This window comes from Triturus cristatus, chromosome 1_2, assembly GCF_964204655.1.
Source record: "Triturus cristatus chromosome 1_2, aTriCri1.1, whole genome shotgun sequence".
Taxonomy (NCBI): Eukaryota; Metazoa; Chordata; class Amphibia; order Caudata; family Salamandridae; genus Triturus; species Triturus cristatus.
The window spans coordinates 945429612-945446405 of record NC_140580.1 but is presented as its reverse complement, the minus strand read 5'-3'; positions in this window follow the sequence as shown (position 1 = coordinate 945446405).

The following is a 16794-nucleotide window of genomic DNA, read 5'->3' as shown; positions in this document are numbered from 1 at the left end:
ATAGTCTACTGATGGAGAAAAAAAGACCGTAACATTCACGGATTGCATATGTCTCCACTTTTGGCAACCGCAGCAATGAGATAAAAAAAAGTCATTGAAAAAAAAAATGGCATCTACTGATATCTGGCTACTTTTAATATTCCACCTCCTCTTTTTGCCTTCAAGTTTAAATGATAAGCTGGTAAAGGCATTTTTGGAACAACCGCGCTAGAGAGATATCTCAACTAGTTTGGGATTAGGACAGATCCAGGGCCATTTTAAGTGCGTTCATTGCCTCGCATGTGGGACTACAGTGAACTTAAAGAACTTCTCTTTGAATGATAAGACATGGACTCTTTCAGGTTTTTCAACCTATCAATTTTCGAATGTGATTTACTGTAGAGTGCCCATTTGGGCTTTGCTACATTGGAAAAATGGGACAGCAAGTGATGGCTAGGGTTTTACGATGCAACATGCTTTGGCTGGCAATTCATGAATAAGGGGAGAGTGTGAGTGGCTTTAGAATGCTTCTAGGGTCACATAATGTTTTAGCAGCACGTTTTTAGTAGGATTCTCTGTAGTTTATATTAGCATGCTGGTGCTGAAAATTAACAGCAGATGGCAGTGCAATGCTAAGGGAATTCAGCTTTGCTCTAATCTTCTGATGTTGAAGTTTTTACTCTTGTCCATAATTTATTTCATGTGAGTCGGAGATACATGAGTGATGTTTGCTCTTGTGTTTTTTCTGTAGCTGTGTTCTGTTTTTTAATGAAGAGTGATTTATGGTCCTGGGTCGTAATGATGATTTGAATGTGCATTTCCTGATAAACAGGATGTTCCTTATTGCCTTACATTACCTGTTCTTTCCATCTGTTTTTATCTTCACCTCCCTTTTTCCTTTGCACTTGTATGCACACATTTTCATTGCTGCCTGCCAAATGTGGGGCATCACAAATAAGCTTGAATAAAAATAACGCAAGAATGTATATGTGTTATGAAATATCTCTTAACCTTTTTCAAACTCGTTTGGAGATTTTGTCAATATAATTGATTTACTCAAATGGCATTACTTTCCTTACAAAAGGCCTACATGATCAGCAACATTATGTAAATATGTGTTTATGTGTGTTATGAAGTGGTTTTGGAAATCCTGATTTATAATGGGTTCCATGAAATTTTATTTTTTGTTTTTCTTCAATATTTGTGAATGAACCCTTATGGATCAAATGTTATATTCAATATAGGCTGAAGTTTAAACAATCTGTTAAGGGGACCATGATTCACTTTTCTATATATGAGATTGATGTTGTCATTCGGGTTACGACAAGTGGAACAACATTTGATTCTCTGTTTAAAAGTATTAATGAAACACTATTTCTGGAGAAATGAGGATTTGTAGATTTTTGATTAATTGGGTGTAACTTAGTCAGTCAGTCAAAGGCTTTATTTCGATAAAAAATTATCATAAAAGCATCACAGTTGAAAAAGAATAGATTAGCTTACAATTTCCCCTAAAACATGCTTTTTCAGTAAAAAAGAATACCTCATAAATATTTAAGAAACAGATTAAACATTTCCTTTAAGCCTTTTGCTTCTGATACACCAGGCCCATGATAAACATTTTGAGAGAGCGCAAGCATAAAAGGGGCGAGAATCTGACATTAAAATACGTAGCGCCTCAGTGTGGAGCCTAGTTCCTAGCAAGCGACACAATTGCTTTAACCATCTCCTTCTTGGAAGAGCATACTCCTTGCATTCAAACAGAAAGTGTGCCACAGACTCTTCTCTCAGTGGGCAAAAGGGGCAGAATTATGTGGTCTGTGCTTGGGTATTCCACCGAGATGTAACAGCACGAAGTGGGAGAGTCCCGGTTCTAAATTTAAAGTAGAGAGACCTGTCAAAGGGTCTCTCGATAATGTCTAAGTATAATTCCCGGAGTGGCAGGTCCTTGAATTTCAAGAAGTCCTCCGTGAGACTGCCCAAGGCGCAGTTGAAATTCCGTTGGGTCACAATCCAATTCCAGTATAAGTTCTTGAGTGTTGCTTTTGGAGGGGAAGACCTATTTTCCCAGGCTTCGCTTAGACCCAAATTACATAGGAGGGCTTTCATGTCTCTCAGCCATTTTATCTTATACCACCCGGGAAGTGACATTACTTCAGAGAGACCCTTTGCGTACTTTGCTAGCTCTGGGACTCTCCACAACCTAGCCCATAAAAGTAGGGGGCGAAGCTTTGCTAGATCACTGATGGGGCGACAGCCTAGATCCAGCATTAGTGGGATCATTGGAGTGCTTTGGGGAAGTGACATAATCGCTCTGTAAAACTTCCTCTCAGATCTTGTTAGTTCGCTAGTTTTGTGTGAACCCCACAGTTCGGCCCCGTAAAGGGCAGAACTGACTCCCCTAGCAGCATAGATTTCAATAACAGGGGCTATAGGTCTAAATACACAGGAGCGCTGCTCCTTCAGAAGGGCCCCTGTTACCCTCTTGTGGGCTAACAGCATTTTGCATAGATGGGGAGCCCACTGCATGTTATGTGACAAACGAATGCCTAGGTAGTCAAATACATCCACCCTCCCCAAGGGTACAGCGTTCAACTTTGGGGGACGCACAGGTTTTTTAGGTGGGTTCAGCACAAGGAACTTGGTTTTGTCTGTATTAATTACTAGGCCCCTTTCTACACAAAAATGCTGGAAGTTGTTGAGTAGTTTTTGGAGGCCCATCGGGGATTTAGACAATAGGAGTGTGTCATCCGCAAAGAGGAGGGTGGGAATATGCTCCCCCGCCAGGGATGGTTCATCTGAAGGATCTTTCAGCAAATGCTCAACCACACCGTTGACATATAAGGAAAAAAGGGTGGGAGCTAGAACGCATCCCTGGCGAACCCCTCTCTCAACTGGGATTCTACTGGTCTTCTCGCCATCTGTACCCCATCTGATCTGAGCAAAGGTGTTTTCGTGGAGCCTTACAATTAACAGCAAAATGTGATGAGGTAACCCCATGTCAGCAAGAACTCTCCAAAGAGTCTCCCTGGGAACGAGGTCAAAGGCAGTCTTTAGATCAATAAACGCAAGATAAAGACTGCCTTTGCCTACGATCACCACCTTCCAATATACTAGCAATAATCTAAAGGCTTGCTCTATTGTACCAGTGCCTGCTCTAAACCCTGCCTGGTAGTCAGAAAGGATGTTGTTATCGCTGATCCATTGTAATATTCTGACCAATAACACCTTACCGACCACCTTTTGGGTTATATCCAGCAAGCTTATAGGTCTATAGTTTGCTGGGTCGTCCCTAGCCCCTTTTTTAAAAATGGGGACAACCTCCGCCCCTTTCCAGGATGAAGGGATCGGAGCACCCCTACAAATTGCAATAAGCAAACAATGGATAAGTTTAGCCCATTTCGGAACATCAGAGCATAACAGGTCCCCGGGGATACCATCTGGCCCAGCCGCCTTTTGGGGCGCAATGGTACTGATGGCATACTCTATTTCTTTTACAGTAAAATCGGGATCTGTTAAATCAACCTCCCAGTCCTTTTGTAGCAGGATAGGACCAATTGTACCAGTGACGTGCTCTACTCTTCTCATTGTGAGGTCACGGTTTGCTAAAGCCACCTCCCTATCCTGTTCATCCTTGGGGATGTCAGTATTTTTTTTTTTTTTATTTTTTTTTTTTGAAACCGTTTATTACAATCTCGAATATATACAGGTATGGGCCTACAACCTTCTTGCCGGCCGCTAAAGTGACAGCAATTAGTGACATATATACAATAAGGCACTTGGCGTTACAGAGACGCTAAAGCAGGAGGTATCAACAACGTGGGCCACATGACTCTGAGCCCACAATACGGTTTCGTTTTATACAACACTAACAACATAAAACCACACCCGCAAGGCAACCCGAGAGCAAGAGTGACAACATATGCTCCTCAAATGGGGGGACCCCAACCATATACTAAAATCGAAGGAGGGGAAGGGAAAGAGGTCCGGGACTGGGAAAACACTGTGCCCGGGATTGGGGGAGGGGGTCATCTAGGGGGACGGAGCTGGTGAAGCGGGAGGCAACAATGGCGGCTCGCAAATACCCCCGCGGTAGGCGTTCCAGGGGCCCCACACCTTCAGCCACGCCCCAGGCTTACCCCGCGCCACATACACAACCTTCTCTCGGAACATGCACCAATCCATGTGTTCTTTCCAGGCCGACACTACCGGGGGCCGCTGGGATCCCCACAGTTGAGCGATGTCACGTTTAGCGATCATATAACCCAGCGTCACCCATCGCGTCTGTGGAACCGAGTAGTCGGTTGGTTCCCACACATTCAGCAGGCATCTCCTTGCTTCAGGCACCAACACGACATGCGTAACCGCTCGCAGGACCTCATGCACACCACGCCAGAATCGCTCCACCCTCGGACATTCCCACAGAATATGTAAAAAAGTCGCCAATGCACCGCACCCATGCCTACACAGTCCATCCTCGGCATAGCCCATACGCAGAAGCCCTGGCCCCGTCATGTACACCCGGTGAAGTATCTTAAGCTGGACGAAGCGAAGGCGAGCCGGGATGGCCACCTCCTTCGGGGAGGCCACCGCGGAAATCCAGTCCTCGTCGTCCAGCTCCAGCCCATCGGCAACCCAAGCCTCGCGGAGCCCAGTCAGTAAGCCCGAGCGGTCATTAATCAACTTCTTGTAGATGAGGGAGATCGTGCTGTCCGGAACGTGGCCATCTAGCACTCTATCCTCCAATGGGGAGGACTCCGGGATGTCGGCCACGTCTGGGAAGACTGAACCCAGAGCGTGACGGACCTGCAGGTATCGAAAGTATTCACTGTCCTGCAGCTGAAACTCCGCCTGCAGTGTCTCAAATGTTTTGAATCCTCCCCTCGTCCAGAGGTCCCCCACTGTACTAATGCCTATCGTGTCCCACCTATCGAAGCCCTTCGAGGTCCATAGGGAGCCCAACCTCTCAGACGCATACAACGGTGACGCCCGGGTCAAACGGTCCTTCCATCCCATAGCTGCATTGGCCGCGTGCCATACTCGCACCATGACACGCGTGGGTCCCGTAAGGCGGGAATCGGGCACGCTAGTGTAGAGCGCTCGATTATAATCGCCGCCGGGCAGGAGCATCTTGTCCATTTCAAATGCCGGGTTTAAGGCGGGCCCGTAAAGGCCATGATTAATTGCAGCTAATTGGGAGGCCCAGTAATACCGCTTAATATCCGGGAGGGCAATCCCTCCGTCATACCACGGGAGCGTCAACTTTGCCAGGGCTATACGCGGCCTCCCGTCCCAGAACAGGCGGCGCTGCAAACTCTCCACCTCACGGAAGTAACGCGCCGGGACCAGATCCATCGAGTTCTGGAGAGCATACAAAAAGCGCGGCAAGGACATCATCTTGAACAATGCCGCCCGGCCGAGCGGTGAAAGCGGCAAGCGCCGCCAGCGCGCGACGTCCTCCCTCAAGCGCTGGAGGGGGGGAAGCAAATTCCGCTCGTAGCGGGCCACCGGGTCCAGCGTAATATAGACGCCCAGGTAACGAAACCCCTGCGAGGCAATCTGGATCGAGCAGCCCCGCGGGAGAACAGGAGCCTCCCCGGAAAGAACATAGATACAGGATTTAGCCCAGTTGATGACAAGACCTGAGTTGCGGCTGAAGGAGCGCAGAACATCGACCAGGACAATCAGTGATTTACGCGGGGAGGCTAAGTACAACAGGATGTCGTCGGCGTAGAGGGACACGCGGTCCTCATACTCAGGGGTCCAACGGAGACCACGGATAGAAGGGTGCCACCGCAGCCACTCCGCCAGGGGTTCCAAGGCCAGTGCAAACAGGAGCGGCGACAGGGGGCAACCCTGTCGCGTGCCCCGTCCCAGCACGAATGGGGCCGAGACTCGACCATTCACCACCACCTGCGCCAATGGGTCAGAGTACAACAATTTGACCCAGCTGATGAATCCCGGGCCAAATCCAAATTTCGCCAACATCGCCCAGATGTACGGCCACTCGAGCGTGTCGAACGCCATGGTGGCGTCCAAGGATGCCAAGATGGCCGGCTCCCGCACGAATGGAACACGCGCGAGCACCCCGTGCAAGCGCCGCAAGTTAAGAGCCGTGTTGCGATGGGGAATGAAGCCGGACTGGTCTTGGTGGACCAGATCGCCCACCACGTCGACCAGCCGGTTGGCAAGCACCTTGGCGAGGATTTTAGGCTCCGCATTCAAGAGCGAGATCGGCCGATAGGATGTAACACGGTCTCGCGGTCTCCCCTCCTTGTGGATAACCACGATGGTAGCTAGACGTTGGTCCGGCGGGAGGGAGCCCCGCGAGTGGGCCGCAAGGAACATCGCACGGAGGTGAGGTGCCAGTACATCCGGTCGCAGCTTATACAATTCGATAGGAAGGCCATTCGGGCCCATGGCCTTGCCCGAGGCGACCGAGCGTATGGCGAGGGCGATTTCATCCGAGGTGGGAGCGGCATCCAACGAATCCCTGTCCTCCACTGAAAGGGAGGGCAGCGCGATGTCCCGCAGCAGGGCATGGGAGTCCTCCTCCGAGCAGGGAGAGACCGGACAATATACCTCGCGGAAATAATCCGCGAAGCAAGAAACAATGCCTTCCGGCTCAGTAATTCGTACACCATCCATCCTCTCAATCAGCGGGACCACACGACTAGCTCTCTCCTTCTTATCCAACCACGCAATCAGTTTGCCAGCCTTATCACCCACATCATACAGTCGCCCCTGTTGCTCTCTGCTAAGGCCCCTGGCCGCCTCCGTGACGAGGGCCCTATAGGCCGCCTGTTTAAGGTGTAGAGCATGCAGCGCCGCGTCAGTCACCCCACTCCCCAGATCCCCCTCCAATTCAGTAATTTCGGCCTCCACCCGGGTCACCTCCTCCTGTGCGCGCCTGCGGGCATGGGAGATAAAGGAGAGGGCCTCCCCTCTGAGAACTGTTTTAAAGGCTTCCCACAGGGAGATAGCCGACGGAACGGACCCCACATTCTCCTCAAAATACCGTTGCAAGGATTTAATCAGGTCAGGGCGAATAGTGGGGTCACGCAGGTACCAAGCGTTGATTGGGGCTACCCTGCCCTCTCCCCTCGGGAAGACACCCAAGTGCAACAGGAGCGGGGAATGATCTGAAATACCCCGCGCCAGATGGCGCACCTCTCCCACCCTCCCAGCATAGGCCGCAGGGACAAGGACATAATCAAGCCGCGAGAGGCTACCATGGGCACCCGAGTGGAAGGTGTACTGCAGCTGGGTGGGATGCTTTAAACGCCAGCAGTCCACCAATCCCAGTGTGTCCAAAAGGCCCGCTAACCACGCCTGTGCCCGGGGGAGGTCCCTAGGGGGATTACGATCCATAGTCCCAGAAGCCACCGCATTGAAATCCCCCCCAACCACCAGAAGCCCCCCCGGGAGGTCAAGAAGGAGGCGTCCCAGATCTGCAAAGGTGGTGGACTGTAGCCCCGGTGGGACGTACACAGAGACAAAGACAACTACCCTGCCCTCCATCCTCCCCACCAAGACAGTGTAGCGTCCCCTCTCATCATGGCGCACCTCGTCTATTTCTAGCGGGAGCGAGGTCTTGATCATGATGCCCACCCCCCGCGAGCCTGATGTGAAGCCCGAGTGGGCCACCAAGCGAAAGCCACGGCGATTCATGGCACAAAAGGAGTTACCAATAAGGTGTGTCTCCTGCAGAAAGACCACATCAGGCGAAATCCGTTTCAAATACTGCAGGACCACACCCCGCTTGATCCTATCACCCAGTCCGTTAACATTCCAGGACAACAAAGTCAAATCCCTACCCCCCATCACATAACGAAGCCATCATTTGTCCCCCCCAGAGCATCTCAAAAACAACAATACAATAACGGGTTTGCCTTGCGGTAGAAACGAACCACACCCCACCCCAACCCACCCAACCCAACAGAACTCCCCCCACCCTGCACCCCTGCATGAGCCCAAACAGCCCCCCCAAAGTGCAGTGTGCCTGTCGCCCCATAGATAAGAAAACTAACTAGTCCCCCAGAGGAGGAGGGAGATCCCCCAAGAGACCCCACACGACCTCCACAGGAGGGGAACTTACCCTAACAGTCAATAGTGACAACAACGCAGTCCAGAGCAAGGCCTACCATTAGTCCCTCAGTCCTGATCCGGCGGGCCTTCCCCACCAACCGCACCCCCCCCACCCCCCCGGTCCCGATCTCCGGGCAAAGTGTCTAGCCAGTCCCCGGCCACATCGGGTCGATCAAAAAAGTGCGTGTGGCCATCCACCTCCACTCTCAGCTTAGCTGGAAAAAGCATCGCATATTTGAGATTCAGGTCCCTTAGGCGACGTTTAACACCGAGAAAGCTCAGTCTCTGCTTTTGGACTGCCGGAGTGAAGTCAGGATAGAAATTGATGTCCATATTGTCAAGTTTGACCGGCCCTTGTAGCCTGGAAGTCTGTAGGATAGCGTCTCTGTCCCGAAAATTGAAGATCCGGGCGATGAGAGGCCTCAGAGGGGCTCCAACCTTAGGCCTACCCCCGGGGACCCTGTGGGCACGCTCCACCGCAAAGAATTTACTCAGCCCCCGAGGCTGGAGATGGGTGAGAACCAGGTCCTCAACAAATAGATCCGCTGCCTCCGCCTCGCGTCCCTCCGGCACCCCGATAATGCGGACGTTGTTCCTCCGGGCCCGACCCTCGGAATCCTCCAGCCGACGATTCATCAGGGCGCTCGCCTGGCCAAGCCTGCGCACCTCCTGTTGGAGGGCCGCTACGTCCGTTGTGAGGGCCGTGGTAGAGTGGGCCAAAGAGTCGACCCGGTCGTTGGTTTTAGACAAATCAGCCCTCACGAGGCCCACATCCACGAGGACCGAGTCAATCTTCTGCGCCAGAGTGTCGAAGCGCTGGTCCACCGAGGCCTTCATCTCGGCGATGGCACCCATGACGTCTCGGAGGGTCAGGTCCGTGGGCAGAGCGGAAGCATCAGTCGGGCCCGTGGGGGACCTACGCGGCGCCTCTGGGGATCCCTTCTGGAGGGTGTAGCGGTCCATACTGTTGGATTGCTGGGCCGCGCCACGGCGGGTCGATTTTATCTTAGCCCGATCGCCATCTTGTTTTGTGGACATGGTTTCAATCCCCAAGACGAGTCAATCTCCTCAAGAAACGGGGGGCCGACAATCCAGTTCAAGGGGTCCAGGGGGGAGCGACCACCGCTCCGCAGGACGGACCGCAGCTGGCGGACCGGCAGGGCACCCCAGCGAGACCACACCACCGCACACCGCCCCGCAACCCAACCTCGCCTGGCAGCAAGGAGGGCGCAAAAGCGAAAGTGAAAGTGCGGGGTACGCGAGTCACCCAGCCTTGCCCGCCGCTGTTGTTCACTTTGTGTCCGGATCGCCCCACAACTCCAGTACGGGGGGCCCGGTGTGGAGAAGGCCGCAAACCTCAATCGATGCTCCCGACGGTGTCCGAGGTCCGATTTAAAAACGGAAAACGGGCGTCACCTCTGCTCGGGCTCACAAATACAGTCCCCTCATCTGGGACAGGATTCTGTCAGGATTTATGCAGGAGGTCGCGGAGGTCCTCGGGAGCCTCGCACCTACGCGGCCATCTTGGTTGCGCGCTAGGCTCCTCCCCGGGGATGTCAGTATTGATGTTATCAGGAGGGCGAGTGTATAATTTTGCAAAATGGTTAACCCACGCTTGACTGGTAATATTACAAGTTATAAGGTCGCTATCTGGTCTTTTTTTGGCTCTAATTGTGTCCCAGAAGCGCCTTGAATCTTTCCCGTGACTTGCCTCTTTTAAGGAGTGCCAAAAATCTTCTTCCCATTCCTTCATTGCGCTTGCCAATGATTGCTTATAATTTTTCCTGGCTCCCTGAATAGCTACCTGAGATTTACTTTTTATAGCCCCAATCAGGAGGGTTTTTGCATGCCTGCAAGCTGATGTATACCATGCGTTTTTACCCCTTGGTTTCCGAGTTACCATGTTCTTGCCCGTACACTCCTTTTTCAAAAATACATTCCCAATTGCCCTAAGTGTTCCTTCAAAAATAGATGAAACCTTTCCGGGAGTCGACAAAACCAGATCAATATTGTCCAGCTTCATCTGTGAGGCTGTAAGGACAGCTTTGATAGTGTTAAGTTTGGTTTCATCGACTGAGACTATATTCCACTTCAAACGCCTCCCGCATGAGGAGACGGAAATATTTTGGGTACGCTTGGAAGAAGCTTTAGTTAGTTTGTTGGTCCAAGGATTTTTAAGGGACAGGGAAAGCGAGTTATGGTCGCTTTCAGCAGTAGGTAAGACAACCATATCCTGTACCAGACCCCAAAGTATGAAATCTAGCAAAATATAGTCAATTCTTGAAGTGTGGTTGGCTCTGTTAAATGTAACGGCACCCATGGAGTCTGAGCTTGTGCGGCCGTTTGTGGCTCTTAGGCCAAACTCCAACGAAAGAGCATTAAGCTGGATCGCACATTGGGACCATTTTTTAATCGGGGGGATAGTTAGAGCTGGAATCCCCCATCTAGCATCTTCCTCGCCCGGGTCTGAAATATCATCAATCATTAGGGGCTCATAAGTGCAATTAAAATCCCCCGCTACCAGGACTTGGGCACCAGCTATATTTTCTCTAAGCTCCGTTTCAAGGATTGACACTATCGGAGACATAGACCCATGTTTGGTGCCTCTAACATATACATTGTACAAGTCAATAGTCAATCCTCTACAAGGGCCTTTTAAGGAGATGCCTAGGATGTCAGGGCTGTTGATTTGCTTGAGTTTTATATTGCAATTTAGATCAATGTTTACCCAGATGAGAAGGCCACCCGAGGGGCGACCCTTCTCATTTCTGGGGGGTACTGCTGGAACAAAATATGTAGCATATCCAACTCGGTGTAAAGGTTCCAGGCTCCAAGTCTCTTGGAACAAACAGATCTTATGCATCTCCACTAAGGCATTCCACTCTGGTAAACACAATTTCCTGTGGATGCCTGCTAGATTCCAACTTAGGATCTTCAGGGTACCCATAGAATCATAAGGAACGCTATTAAGAGGACCCGAGTGTTCAATGGAGAGCAGAGGTGCAACTGGAGGCATAAGGTCAGTAGAGGGGATAGCCTGGGCAACATTTAGCCCTGATTCGGAAGTAAGGCGGGGGCATGGAGCTATGGTTTGCGGAATTTCTTGATTGATTGTCTGCAAAACTGGAGATATATAGCAAATATCAGAGTTTTTCTTGGTCATAGAGCTAGGGCTAGCAAGAGCTTGTGGCAAGTTGGGACTGTAGTATTCAATACCCTCAAAACCATAGCCTGTACACAATGGTAGTCAATCCACTTCTTCCAAGCAGCTAACCCTGTTAGCAACTGATATGCCTCTCCAGCCTACGGAAGGAGCAAAATCTCTAACTTCATGGACAGACCTATCAACCCAATCATCCCGCTCCCTTCTTCTGTCGCAATTTCTTGTTTGTGGTCAACTACTAACCGGGTTAGCAGTGTATCAATTTGTAGGGGGGTAAAAGAAAGAGAGCCTTTTCGTTTCTATTCCATCAATCTTATCCCACATGCCCCTACGGCAGATGTAGTCAGCAGTACGGGGGTCGCCAAAATTTACTATGACACAATCCCCCCGAGTCGATTTGGTCTCGTTTCCTAGCCAGGGCACCCTACGCACCATTAGGATCTTGCTACCACAATGGACTGGGAGCGGTCTGTTGGCGGTAAGCCAATGTAGAACCTTATTTTTTAGGGACCATGTTGGTTCCTCTGTGTTTGGGTTTAACTCGGGAACCCCGGTCATAACTGCAACATATGGGTCTGCTTCTGATGGTAAATGAATAGGGTGCCTGCTCTCACCCATATTCTTGTCATTGAGAAGCAGTGGGCCTACTGGTTTAGGTAGTGCAGCTTCCGTGTTATTAAAGGGAACAGGGGATTTAACTGGCTCTGAACCCTTCTTCAGTGCGGCTGTGGGTAACTTTGTACTTAAATTCGGCCCATTAGGAGCTACATTTGCCGCTTTCAGCCCCACCGTTGGATTAGTGTGGTTAGTTTTAGGCTGCCCTGGTTTAGCCAACCCAGGACCCGACTGGATCATAAAAGATGCATTCAAAGAGGCTATCTGTTTTTCAATAGTAGAAAGAGATAGTTCTAATGGATGCAAGTAAGTTTTAATGAGTTCACCCAGACTATATAGTAATTGGTTATTTGCCTCACAATCTTTGCAACCCGTGCCCGGACTATCAGACTCACTGGGATTGATTGGGTTCGAAGAAAGGGGTAACATATCCGCTACTACGTTGCTGGAGGTGCTCTGAGGGAGCGCACTCTTGCTTGGCCTATGGATAATGGGAGGTTTTTTGATAGGTTTACATTTGGTCGTTGCCTTGGACTTCTTCCGTTTGGGGACAGCACCCTCCCTCTTCCCCCTTGGGTGATCAATATTTGGGGCCTCCTGCCTCGGGCTCACAACAGGTTGCGGCGTCTTCTCGGGCACCTCACTTAGGGCCTCATGTAGGTAAATAAATTTTACCGGTTCTTAAATACCGAGCCGTACCGAATCGTTAAATTAGAATCGTTAAGTTATATGTAGGTAAAAATTCGGTAACAGTTACCGATTCGGTAACATTCGGTAATCACGAATCGGAATTCACCGAATCGGTAAATACCGAGGTGGTATTTACCGAATCGGAAAATACCGAGGTGGTATTTAGCGATTCGGAAAATACCGAGGATACTACCACCTTCCCTTAACTAAGTAGCTAATATCATAATTATGCTATAATAGAAGGTCTCTTAGGCTTGAATAGGGGACCCCATACCTCAAAAATCAGCTTAGTGAAATCACATCACAGGAGCATCAGGAGCCTTCTCGCAGGAAGGCTCGTCTTCGGTCTGAATAAGAAACATGATGTCTGTGATATGAAAAGCACCAACTTTCAGGTATTTGCAGCTGCGCGTGTGTCATGGCTAAATAGTGGGTCGATCAACCTAGAGTGGAAAACATGCATTGTGTAAAATTCCAGACTGTGTGTCACAGCATGTACAGACCAAGGTCGCTGCGCAGAGCTTGGGATGGAAACAACAGATTGCACTCGTCTGAAGGAAGTCTCGAGTCAGCAGTTTATTCAAGAAAGAACATGTAAACGCAGTGTCGTGTGCAAAGACAAAAAGATGGCTACATAACATTCAACGTGGTTATGCTAACTGAACAATGTATGTACGTATTCAGGGAGAACTCACTACACGCCCCCTTGAGCGAAGCAATATTTAATAGGCAAGAAAAGAGAGAACGCAGAGTTCAGTTTCGTCAGAGCAGAACAAGGCGTAACCAATGCAGCGCCAAAGTCCTAAAGTCCAATTAATGGCAGCATAATATTCCAAAAAACACAATGCAAGTATAGTAAAAAACTCAAGCCGACCATCAGGAAGAGAAAAAAGAGAAATAAAAGAAATAAATGTTGCGCCAGGGTGCTGTCCAGTAGCACAGGCGCAATGGACGACAATCCAGTTAATCCATGAATGTATAGGCAGCATATGTGGCCACGGCTTCCAACAAAAAATCGTTTGCAGGGCCACTGAAAGTCTCAGCCATCCAATTCAGTAAAGAAAAGGAACATACGTGTTCTCCAACCAACGGAGCCTCTAGCACAATCAGAGGGCACCCGGAATGTTCCTCCAAATAGCTCATAGACAAGAAGTCGTAGGCTGCCGCTGAGATGTCCCAATTACCCAGGATACCATGCGCCGCACCACACGCCATGATCCGGACACCAGAACAGGCAAACTCGTGAGACACTAAGGGCCTCATCAGTCGATCGAAATCCGGCACCGGAGACACCATGTTGGTCAAGCACAAATCCAGAGGCCATTCAAAGGGACAATCCAGGCAGTGAAATACAGGTTGTACGCAGGTGAAGTAGGAATACCTGAAGGATAATCCATAAGCCAGGCTCAAAGTCGCCAATGGCAAAGTACCATAGAAGTCAAGCATCCTATCACGAAGAAGATGCAGACGGGACAGGTGCTCGTGTGGCACAGAAGGAGCAGCCATTCCGGAGTATGAAAAGGAAAAGCAGCACACCTGCCACTAGCGCCAGGAGCAGCGGGACACCTCCAAAGATGCTCGAGAAAAGTGAATGAACAAATGCCGGAATTACACCAAAAAATAGTTTGGAAAGAGGTCACGAGACCCGAGGCCACATGTTTCACAAAATGAGCCAGGCCGCTCGTGGACGAGGCATTGAAAATAGTTTGGATCAAAGAGCCGAAATGCAGGGGGAGGTCAGTATTCAGAGGCGCCTGTACCTCAGTGCGCGAATTAGCAACGTGAAGGACAAATGTTTCACGAGAGGAAGTCAAAGGCACCTCTTTGTGGGACAATAGCGCTCTATTCTGCTCAACTTGTTGAACTCTGCTTTCAAGGTTGGAATCGAAGGCCAGATGGAAACATCCAGCCGCACATGCGGGGGTGGAAAAAGAACAGTATTGCAGCAGACAACTTTATGCGAGACAGTTATGTACGGGATTCCCACTCACATCCCGCAGCAAGCTTCATTATTCAAAATTAAATAAATACCGTTTGCAAGCAGATTGAAAGAAGGTGTACTCACAGGCACTGGGATACCTCGTAGGACGCACGCAAAATTCGGGGCTTGTACATTGCATGCGCCGTGTACTTGCATGTGCCTATTGTCTCATGTATGAATCCTAGAAGAGAGAGTGCTAAAGCTATTATCTATAACGGCTAAGGCCTTCTCCATGTTTGCTTGGTCAATAGCTCTCAATCTGGAAGCCGCCTCACTGTGCGACACCTTGCAGACTTCGTTGTAAATAGCATACGCCCACCTTTTGGTTCTGCCACCCACAGGACCATTCACAAAATCATTCAATTCGGTATGCACATTGATGGAGTGGGTGGACTTCCTGATCCTGTAGATGTGCTCTGTGTCAGCTGGTGGACAGAGTGGGATGTGTGTACCATCAATGCAGCCAATGAAATGGGGGAACTGTGCCATGTGAGAAATGTCTGATTTTGTTTTCTGCAGTGCAGCCTGTGTGTTGTGGAAGCTGATGTAGTGGTGCATTCTCTGCATCATGGCATCCAGGAAATTCCTGAAGGAACGGGACAGGCAACTCTGGGATACACCACCCACCGCAGCTGTCACCACCTGATAACTGCCGGATGCCAACAGATGTGGGCTGCAGAGCACCTGCACATGTGGGGGTATGGCGTGCGCCCTTCTTATTGGCTGGTCCAGGAGTGGGTGCAGGTCCCTGATTGAGTCCATGATGGTTTCGGGGTGTAGCCTGTACCTCTCATGTATCTCTGCATCAGTCAGCTGGAATAGTGTGATGCGCTGTCTGTGGATGCGTTCCTCCCGTCGCCAAACCCTCAGTCCTGCTGCCTGTAGACGTAGGCGCCTTGCAATGACGTACATAGCGGCCGTGTTGTCCACGCTGTTGCATTTTGGGATTGCTTATCTGCACTGTTGATGGTTACCACCTGCTTTCAATCCGTGTTAATTACCGACTCTTATTTACCGATTTTCTTGGATTTCTTCATTACCGAGTGCTCCTACATGTCATTTTGATTTTTACCACTTCATATTTACCACTTCATATTTACCGATTCGTTAATTATGTATTCGGTAAATCTGAATCGGTATTTTGGAATTCGGTAAATATGAATCGGTATTTACCGCCTCATATTTACCGAAAAGTGGTTTTTGGACTCCTACATCTCACTTGTCTGAATACCGGTCGGTAACGGCATATTTACCGAATATCGGCCGTTACCGACCGGTATTTGGCTACCTACATGAGGCCCTTAGTTGCGTGTCCGAAAGTGCCAGAGATACCGAAAGATCAACCGTGTTTGGGACGCCGTGTAATTCCACTGGAACTTTAATTAGGGGCCTAATCTCCCTTTGGTTAGTAGGAGTCTTAGCTAAAGCCAAAGGGCCTATGGAGGATCGCCTGGCTAAGGCTAGATCCTGGGACACCCTACGTTCCAAAAGAGACATGCCTTGATTTATCGCCTCATTAGCCCTGGTGATAAATTGGTCAATTGGGCCAATTGCATGCACTACCCCTTGTGCAGTTTTACTCTTGCTGCCTCTAGTCATCATACCATTACCAATGCGATGATGACTACCAGAAAATAATAGCAGCTATATCAAATAAACAGCAATAGTGCAATATAGATCATAGAATGACACAGCAGTCCATAAAGTAAATATAAGAGGGGGGACCCAGTCCAGTCTTACCCGGTCTTTAACGGGCTTAAACGGGCCTGCCCTTTGCCCGGGCTTAGCCCGGCGCCGCCCGAGCGCGTCCCGCGATGCGGAGGAAGCTTCAGCCTTTTAAGCGCCTCCGGGCGCCAATGCGGCAGGAAGTTGGCCGCTATGCAGCCTGGGAGCTGTAGTCTCCCCCCGTCACAACCGCGGTACCAGGAAGCGGCGTCGGGAGAGACCCGCAGCGTCGGGGACCCAGGAGCGGCAGGAGCACCAGGAAAGAAGCCAGCAGGACCGCAGGTAAGAGGAAACTCCGCAAATTTCACCCGCTCCTCCGAGGGAGCTTCAGCCTTTTAAGCGCCTCCGGGCGCAAATGCGGCAGGAAGTTGGCCGCTAAGCAGCCTGGGAGCTGTAGTCTCCCCCGTCACAACCGCGGTACCAGGAAGCGGCGTTGGGAGAGACCCGCAGCGTCAGGGACCCAGGAGCGGCAGGAGCACCAGGAAAGAAGCCAGCAGGACCGCAGGTAAGAGGAAACTCCGCAAATTTCACCCGCTCCTCCGAGGGAGCTTCA